The sequence below is a fragment of the Scomber japonicus genome, chromosome 8, assembly GCF_027409825.1.
Source record: "Scomber japonicus isolate fScoJap1 chromosome 8, fScoJap1.pri, whole genome shotgun sequence".
NCBI classification, from domain to species: domain Eukaryota; kingdom Metazoa; phylum Chordata; class Actinopteri; order Scombriformes; family Scombridae; genus Scomber; species Scomber japonicus.
Genome location: NC_070585.1, coordinates 6,399,758 through 6,409,479, shown reverse-complemented (window position 1 = coordinate 6,409,479; position 9,722 = coordinate 6,399,758). Strand labels below are relative to the sequence as shown.

Genomic DNA, 9,722 nt, shown 5'->3' with positions numbered 1-9,722 from the left:
CAGCTGGACAGTGTGTGTGGAATTGAGTAAAAATAAACTACAGTGTGTGTGTTCATGGCAATGAAGAAGCATCTGATCCAGTTCAGAAGTGTGGCTCACTGACATTTTTTAATAGTTTTTGGACAACAATGGAGCTGTATGGCAAATAAGCAAGATTTAAAAATGTAATTAAAGTTGTTAACAGCTTCAAAATGTTCTGTTGTTGCGTGCTTGGCTGTCAGAATCAATATTCCAATTTCAAACTTGAGTTGTATTGACTTTCGACACGATCATGACCATTTCAGAGCAACCGGTGGCATCTGGTGTTGGATTCCACTAAACAATGAAGTGTCCTTATTTTTTGTCTTCTGTGTTTGGTTACACAAAACAAAGACAGAAACCCAAGGCAAAAATGGATATGCATGAATAATTAGACCTGCCCTCTGAGTCATTTCTACATGTATTTTTCTCTGCTGCATTGCCATGGTGTTCTGTTTGCTTTGGTCTTCACAGCTGTTGACTTTGAGTTACTTCTCAGTCTAATTGTACTATTACTTTGGTTTTTACTTTAGGTACTGTATGAAAAAGAAGAAAGACGACATGGTAAGCACCCCCACCAAATCAACCTTCTGAGACTCCAGAATGAGAATGCAGCATGGATCATTGTCATGGTATGAATATATTTTGTTGTACAATTGATTGGTTTACTGGGAACTTGTGGCTGCCGTGGTTGTTGCATATGCCAACTGTTCGCTTTCCTATATTAAAGCAGAGGATATACCACTCCCAAGGAAAGAACACAGTGATCTTAACCTGAGATACTTCAGGATGAATAACCTGCAGCAGGAGTTTACCTACGATGGGCTGAAAATTTAAGGCCAAAAGAGGAACTGCAAAACTAGAGGACCACCTATTGGTCACGTTGATGACGTTAAGGCTGAGTCTAAGTAATACTGGCTTAGCATATAGATTTAAGGTTTCAAAAAGCGCTACATCAAATTTTTGTCAGAACTGGATAACTGCTATGACCAAGGTCCTCAAGCAACCCATTAAATGGCTAAGTGAGGGAGTCATATCTAAGAATATGCCCTAGATCTTCAACTTGCAATTCAGATTGTACAGAGTTTTTCATAGATAGACTTATTAATCTGACTGCCAGGGCAAAGACATGGTCAAATTATAAACACAACACTATCAAATATTTGATCGGCCACTCCAGCTGGGTAAATTTTATTTCTGTCTCCTGGGTGTGGTGGACAGGTTTCAGACACACATATCACTAAGGAGTCAGGTTTCTTCGAACCTTTTGAAGTCGAAGGACGAGATTTTACCAGCTAGGGAATTTCTAATCAGAAACAAGCCTTCACTTTATGGTGCTACACTTCTTATGCCTCATTTCACTAAAGGAAAAAGGCAACTCTCTGCACAGGAACTTGACTCATTTACACAACTTTCTCATTAGGATACATGTGGAATGAGTCATTGGTTTTCGTTGGAAGAACTTGAAGATTTTGCAAATAGTTATTCAAGCGTCACAGGTTAACTAAATGATGTTGTGACCCTGTGTGGTTCCCAAAGTCAAAGTTTCCAAAAAAAGTGAATTCTGTCAATTATTTATTGGTTCATTTAACAAGCAACAGTGCATTGTCAGTTGTCAAAACAAGTACCATTGTCTCTGGGTTTCCCCCTAAATGATTCAAATTATGTGATGCATTTTCCTGCATAGCAAGGAATATTTCATTGTATCCATATATGATTCATGATACAGTGAATGACATGTACTTACTTACGACTTCATGGGTGATAATAAACCTCCCAACATTAGCTGCTCCTGATGTGTTATCTCAAACTACAGCAATTCAGAGTGCAATATCATTTGTATTTGTAGTGATGTTATTAACAAAGAGTTTCTTTCCAAAATGAAAAATGTACCATTGAAGAAATATGATATGTACCATTTTAAGATGTTTTCTTTCTTTCTGTATTTTAATCCTTTTGCCCACAATTTTTAAGGTATATCCCTCCCAGAACTAGAAATACTCTGTATTCCAGAGATATGTTAGTGTCACCAATGGAGGTTTCCAACAGTTGATAATTTTGTCAAAGTCTGGTCTTTCACACCATTTGGAAGCCCTCTGTGTCTTCAATGCAGACTTGTATCTTCTTCTCAGGATAAAGAAAACTTATGCTTTTGGCAAACCCTATAGCAAAAAACTATTGATTTCTTAATATACATTACATAATGAACTCCTCCTTCATCACAGTAGCTAACGTCACAAAAAAACATGACAAGTTGAATTTCATAGTAGCATGGGTGTGAATGCCTCAAACAAAACTATTTGTCTTCTGTACTTCCCTGAAGGCTATCATAGTACTTGTAGGGACACTTTATCTATACCACCTCTTTGCCACAGCAGGTACATCGTGCTATCTCAACTGGCGATGATCCAAGGTGTGGTTTGGAAGGCCATACCACTAAACCACAGGAGCTGACCCTGAAATCTTTGTGGCTTTAGGCCATAAATGTGTAAAAAGGTGTAGGCCCTTTTCATCCAAGAGCACAGCTGGAACATTTAACTGTGTTTTGTTATATCCATTAGGTACGTTTTGGTACTTGTGAATGGACCAGGTCTATAGGTTTGCCAGTCCTTTGACCTCAACTGTTGCCATGTTACAAATTCCAGCTTCCCACACTGACAAAGCTGTAGTTTAGTTTTTAGACTGTGAAATATTTCCTAACTTTTCACCTGCATTTCCTCAGTTTTGTGTTAAATAAAGCAGTCGGAGCTCAGGTTGTTCCGTGTCACTATTCTCCAGACGTGTTAGCAATGCAGCACCTACCAAATGTCAACATCTGTCAACTCTGATGACAGAGCAACAAAAGGACACAATTACCGTGCTGCATAATATTTACATTTTTAAAAATTGGACTGAATTCTTACTAAAGTCATGAAGCAGAGCTTGTCTGTTTTCTATTGTGCACATGCACCTAATTTCCAAAATCATCTGTCAATCATCTGAAGGCAAAAGCACACACATGATTAAACTAACAAAGCAATACAATATTGATATTACTCAAACTCTGTAGGCCTTTATGATTTTCATCTCTGTATTGCCAAGAAACTCCTTTCTCAGGATGTATTATGGCGTTAAAAGAAAATGAATTATATGGCAAAAGAAAAGCTTTCTCTGTCCTTCACACCCTAACTCAGAGCTCAACTTTGAATAATATTGTAGCCGCGTGGCAGCAGCAACCCTAAATTTAATAATAAATCATTTTAAATAAATTTATGACATAATAAAACATACTGGTTAATCCAATATATATGTTTTACTGTAATGTTATGGCCGGGGCTTGAAATTAACACTTGCTCTCAGCCGAATTCTGGCTGTGGTGAAGTCTGTAAATTCTACTAGACATTTTTATCATGTATGCAACCGAAGATGAATCAGGTTTTGACTGCAAATAAATAATATTGGCTGCTGAAATTCTAACCTACTTGCCGCTGTTCATGAAAAAGTTTGTTTCATACCCGGCTAGGACTATGAAGTTAAAAGAGCAAGGCACATACGATTTTTGATATGGTGAGGAAAGTGGAAGTGGAATTAGAGAATACTGACCCTTTCAATTCGCTAGGATGTAGTTTTCTGGTTTGCTATTTACTTTTTTTTTTAAAGAATTTAGCCAATTGGTGCTACTAGTCTCACAAATAGTGAAATGGAGATCACCTAAGTGCAGTAATTGTGTCTCAGGTGATTGTAGTATAAAAACAACTGTTTCTGGAAGGTCAAGTCACTGGTTCATCAGTATTCTTGCTACAATTACACCATGACAACAAAAGAACACTCCAAGAAACTCTATGAAAAGGTTATTGGAAAGTATAAGTCAGAGGATGGATACAAAACATTTCTAAGTCACTGGTCATCCCCTGAAGTTCCGTTAAATCCATCATTAAGAAGTGGAAGGGATATGGCACATGTGTCAATCTGCCTAGGGCAGGCCGTCCTCACAAACTGAGTGACATTGCAAGAAGGAGACCAGTGAGGGAAGCCATCAAGATACATGTGACCTCTCTGAAGGAGTTTAAAGCTTTAGCAGCTGAGGTGGCAGAGACTCTGCATACAACAACCGCTGATTTATGGGAGAGTGGCAAAGAGAAAGCCACTGTTGAAGAAAACTCATTTTAAATCTCGATTAGAGTTCGCCCAAATGCATGTGGGAGACTCTAAGGTCAACTGGAAGAAGGTTCTTAGGTCTGATTTGACCAAAATGGAGCTTTTTGGCCGTGAAACATGGTGGTGGCAGCATCATGCTGTGGAGATGCTTCTTGGCAGCAGGCCCTGGAACACGTGCAAAAGTAGAGGGTAAAATGAACACAGCAAAATATAGCTAGGGAAATCCTGGAGGACAATCTGGTTCAGTCTACAAGAGAACTACGACTTGGGAGAAGATTTATTTTTCAGCAAGACAATGACCTGAAGCATACAGTGAAAGCTACACAGAAATGTTTTAAAGGCAACAAGGTGAATGTTCTGGAGTGGCCAAGACAGAGCCAGACATCAATCCAATAGAGAATTTGTGGCTGAACTTAAAAGACGCTGTTCACGCCTGTTTGAGCAGTTCTGCAAATAAGAATGAAGAAAAATGCTGTGATTGCGACCAAAGGTGCATCTACTAAATACTGACTTGAAAGGGTAGAACATTTATACAGTCACTTATTTTATATTATATATTTTTTATTAATTGATTGTTTTTTGTAATTATTTTTTAAAAAGCCATATTATATTGACCATGATTCAACTTATAAATGCAATAAAAAGCGAAAACATCCAAGGGGGTGAATACTTTTTATAGGCACTGTATCTGACCACTGAATATTGGGCCACTTGCTAATGTTTTCAATCACTCTGATAGCACATGGGTCTAGAGGTTGGTCACCACTTGTCAAAGTCAGTTTGTTTAAGTAGCGTACGCAATCTTTAGGGGTAAATGTCCTTGCATTGCTTGACAAGCTATTGGACTGCACCATACTTGCATTGCCAAACTGTGTGCAAACGCTTACATACATCATTGTTGTTTAGGTCTATAAGATGCAGTATATCAGGCTTTGGATACACATATAGTACTTTCACTCTTGGTTTCAGTCTTTTCTTGGGATTTGATGACAATAGAAAAATATATTGTGATGATATTGGAGGGTTGTGTGCCTGTCGACTGCTTTTAGGGGCATGTCTCTCTGTCTCTCTCTCTCACCTGGGTCTGCAGCAGGGCCCTCAGCCTCTTTTTCCTTTGTTTGGTTTTGATGCACTTGACAACACACGTTACCATATTTTCACTCATCCACACACTACTAACACCACTGAGGCTTTTCCTACTTTACACATCCCACTAATTAGTTTATCTTGTTTTGAGTTAAATAAATCCCTTTTTGCTTGAGATGTCTGTGTGTGGCCTCCCTCTTGTTGCCGTCCTTGAGCCAGGTGATAACAATATATATAATAAGTCTTTTGAGGAACTTGTAAAGAATTAATCTTAATGTATGATACAGCTTTGAGAGTTTATTCTCTAAATGGATGAATACCTATTGAACCCATCAATGGTCTAGGTCAACGAAGTACTTACCTCTTCTTCTTTTTTAGTGCATTTGGTGTATACATTCTTTTGGAAAATATAACAAGTCCCTTAACTATCAGTTTAAGGTGTTATGATATCCAAGAGGGACAAAACTACAACCCTTAAAATATCTTAATTTCCAAATCTATTTCATTCAAAATGTGGCTGATTAGAGCTCTTTTCAGGGTTCTGCAGAGACATCGTCCCTGAGCATGTGCGGGACAGATCCTTCATGAAGTCCAGACACTGGTGGTAGTGGTAGTGATGGTGGATGACTTCTGATGAAACAGACAGCTGATGAAGTGATAAGACTGCAGGGACTGGCCGGAGATTGGGAGGCGGAGGGCAGCGCATAACAGCTGTATGCCATACTAATCCAGAGAAAGAGAGATATGTCTTATATAAAGACAGCAACCAGATGATCGGCTAACAATGACAGTGTGTTGCTGAGTTATTGGATAGATGTGACCAGCTGATGAGCAGCTAATGCTCAATCTACACCCCAAGGCAATGACAGCTATGAGACATGACAATGACAGGGTGGTATGAGAAATAAAACTATGGGCCTAGTCTTCCTGACTGAACTTTCACTAAGCTTCCTGGACGATGTATGATTGACCCTTAATTTTCCTTCAAGGATGGAACAATTTACACCTGGATTTAGATTAGACATTGGCAACAGAGTCCCACAAACAGACACTGACAGAAACTAAACCAAAAATAATTCAGGATTCATTGTTCATCACCAAGTTTCCCGCCTTCATGCATTTTTATCTGTACCCTTTGGCATTTGCCCTGTGAGTGGCTCGCATTAGATAAGAAGTTTGACAATCAATCAACGACAACCTTTGACATTATATGTGAAACACCTGTGCGGCCATAGAGGGCCTTTCAGAAGTATATGACTTTGCCTTTAATTAAGTGTAGAAAGTGATGTCATTGTAAATACTGTGTGGAATGTCCGAGTTGGACATAAATGACTATTGGCTTTCTAGCCTTCAGGACATACGTTAATAAGTTGAGTCTTTGAAATTACCTCAGCTTTCTTTTACCTTAATAACACATGTATGTTTTACGCCATTAACATCCCATAATCCACTGTACAATGGTAACCATGTAAAGTCTGGAAATATCATGTGACTGCATTGTATTTACCAGTTACCTGCATTCAGGTGGTCTCCAGTTCTACTTAAATAGAATAAATACATAGAATGACAGGCATTCCAGCACTGCCAATTAACTTGTTATAAGAATGACAACTTTCTTTGCAATTCTTTCACTGGCTTTTATCTCCAGTACCATTAGTGCCAAACTTTTGAGAACAGCTCATTAAGCTTTAGCATTCCTTCAAAGTCATTTGAGTATCATAGGAACTCTTTTAGAAATCCTCACATAGTTGTAGTTTTAGAAGTGCTTGTCTGAATGATTTCATAGTTTTTTGACTCTTGATAGTGCAACTCACTTATCGGTACTGATCAGTTCTTTGGCCATGTCAAACTTTAATCAACAGTATAATTCCAAGTCAAATAAATAACCAAATCCATGCAAAAACATAATTATAACATGCATTGTGTTCTTTTTTTTCAATGGTAGATTGTCCTGGTTCCCAAAAATGATTTATTAGAGTCCATAACAGAATAAAGACAGGATTGGCTGAATTCAATTAGACTTGTGGGTATTTAAATCTCCCTGCAGCTGAATGTCAGTTTGTCGACATAAAGTTCATTCAAGGTACAACCAGTAAGTAGCCTGGTGCAAGGACATTAAGTAGAGAGGACAATTGGACCTGCTGTAATCTCTGCGTCCAGGAGATAGACAGCAGCGGTAAGCAGAGTGACCGCTCTGGGAGAGGAGGGGATTACTGATTAGTCTGTGTATGTGTGTGCGTGTGTGTGTGTGTGTGTGTGTGTGTGTGTGTGTGTGAAAGACAGATAGAGAGACTGTGTGTAGGTGTGTATGTGTGTCCTTTAATCTACCGGCATGTTAAAATGCAATTGCATACATCAGGCTATTAAATATGCAAATCGTATTACAGCTAATTTAGAGGCTACAAACATTTATTGTTTTGTTTTTTTTTGTGGTGGGGAAACACTTACATAGCTACTACTACCATACATCACTGTCATAAGCTAAACAAAGCAGCATCATATTGCATTAGTCTGTAATATACAGTAAATACAGAGAACAGGTAGGACAACTATGTGTCAAGTGATGCACTGTTGGTGGTAAAGGAAGCCCATTGTGAGTTATGAGAGAAGCACACAGATGCCAGTGAGATGAATGCAATGGAAGTTTGTCCCTTGACTACAGCACCATCTACAGTGTAATTCCACAGGACCTTTGACAATGTTCAAAAACCACTGAATGATGCAGCCAAAACATATCAGTAAAGTAGATAAATATCCAAGTAATATATAATAGTACACTTATGCAGCTGTAGTTTCAGTAACACTGCTTCAGGTTCAGGAGAAGTAGTATTGAAAATAGCAATACTGTACCTTTATTAGTGCTATTAATAAGTACTATAACAGTACTATGACTAACACTTTTAGTATAGTAAAGAAAAACTGCTGTGTAAATATTCTATACATACACATATATTTTATTTCCTGTGATTATCTTATTGTTGTGAAATAGAATCAATATATTATTTTTTCTTATTTAAAAAATAACACAACTGCATGTTTCTTCATATTTACATACATACACGTATACACATATAGTGAAAGGGTCAGCTATGTATGAATGTATGAAGTCATTAAGCAGAGTAAGCATCATTGCATATGGGCTGCAATGCAGAGCATCAGTATTAAAGTTTTACTACGTCTATAGCTTGTATATGTTTTATATAAATAAGTATTATATAGTTTATGCTGTGTGCAGTTCTAAACAAAGTTAACGATACAGTTCGATTTCAGAACATGGTGGGATTTCTATTTGATCATTAACATATTTTTTTCTGCTGAAAGGACAGAAAAATGGATTTTCCATTGATGGCTTGTAAAGATTGTGGAAGAATCAACACTGAGTTGTGCAAAACAGGATAAGAATGAAATGTTGAAGGATGTTGTATCTGAAGAACTTGAAAAGAAAGAAAGAAAGTAATGTGGGACCCATTTTTGTGACCCCCACCTCTAGGAGTACTAAAGTCAGGACATTTTCCACACATATGTTACTGCTTTAAATCACCTAATTTTAACAACCATCCTCAGTGTCTGGGTAATTACCAAGTCAAACATCAACTATGACTTCCGCCACACTATGAAGACATTTTGATTCAGACACATAGAGATCATACAGTCAATTACTTAGAGGGTTCACAGTTTCAGAAGGTTTATGCTCATACCATCTTTATCATGATATTTATCCTGTTCTCTTACATATTGGAGTGAAAGAAAGTTAAGATAGACACAGAGGCTAAATGGCAGTGGTTGGATTTGAACCCACGCCTCCTGAGAGACTGGAGCCTTAATCCAGCGCCTTAGACCACTCGGCCACACTACCACATACATACTTGTGTTGCTACGAGGAAGTGTAACATTCTTCAGTCTGTCAGGCGTGGTTGAATATAAGTCAACTTAATATTGGCAGAAACTAACAGCAAGTTTCCATAAATTACAATATAGATATTCAAAATGATGTTTTTTGCTATTTCTATTATGGAGTTACCGAATTGTAAATTGGTTTTCATTTAATAAAATAAAGTGTTTAGTGGCTGAAAACCTGTGGAAATCTAATTAATGTAAACTTTCAGATTATTTCCGTGGGGTTTAGAGTTGATTCCAGTTGTGAGTGTGTCAGCAGGTATGATCACACTTTCTCACTAGCCATGCCCTTGTGCTACTTTATAAGATGTATGTGTCTCTGTGCTTATTAGCGTGTTACATTTTTAAATCTTATGCATTTTTAAACAGCCACGCCTTCATGCAAATGGTCTCAATTTAATGGTTTTCACTACAAAACCACAATGTCAGTTTGGTTGTTGACTTATCTGCATAACTTATTAATTTGAGCTCGAGCGGCTCCGTTGACCTCTGGCATTTCAAATGAAGCTGCGCACAGTTAAACATGCAGCAAAAATGGACTCACATACACACACACACAGGGATACAACAAATCCTTGGAAGAT

General features: G+C 37.8%; 1 non-coding gene across 1 annotated transcript; it reads right to left on the bottom strand.

The window, feature by feature from the left end:
• Nucleotides 1-9,015: 9,015 nt before the first annotated feature.
• trnal-aag (transfer RNA leucine (anticodon AAG)) lies at nucleotides 9,016-9,097 on the bottom strand. The gene has a single exon. It is a non-coding gene; the product is annotated as a tRNA-Leu (tRNA).
• Nucleotides 9,098-9,722: the final 625 nt, after the last annotated feature.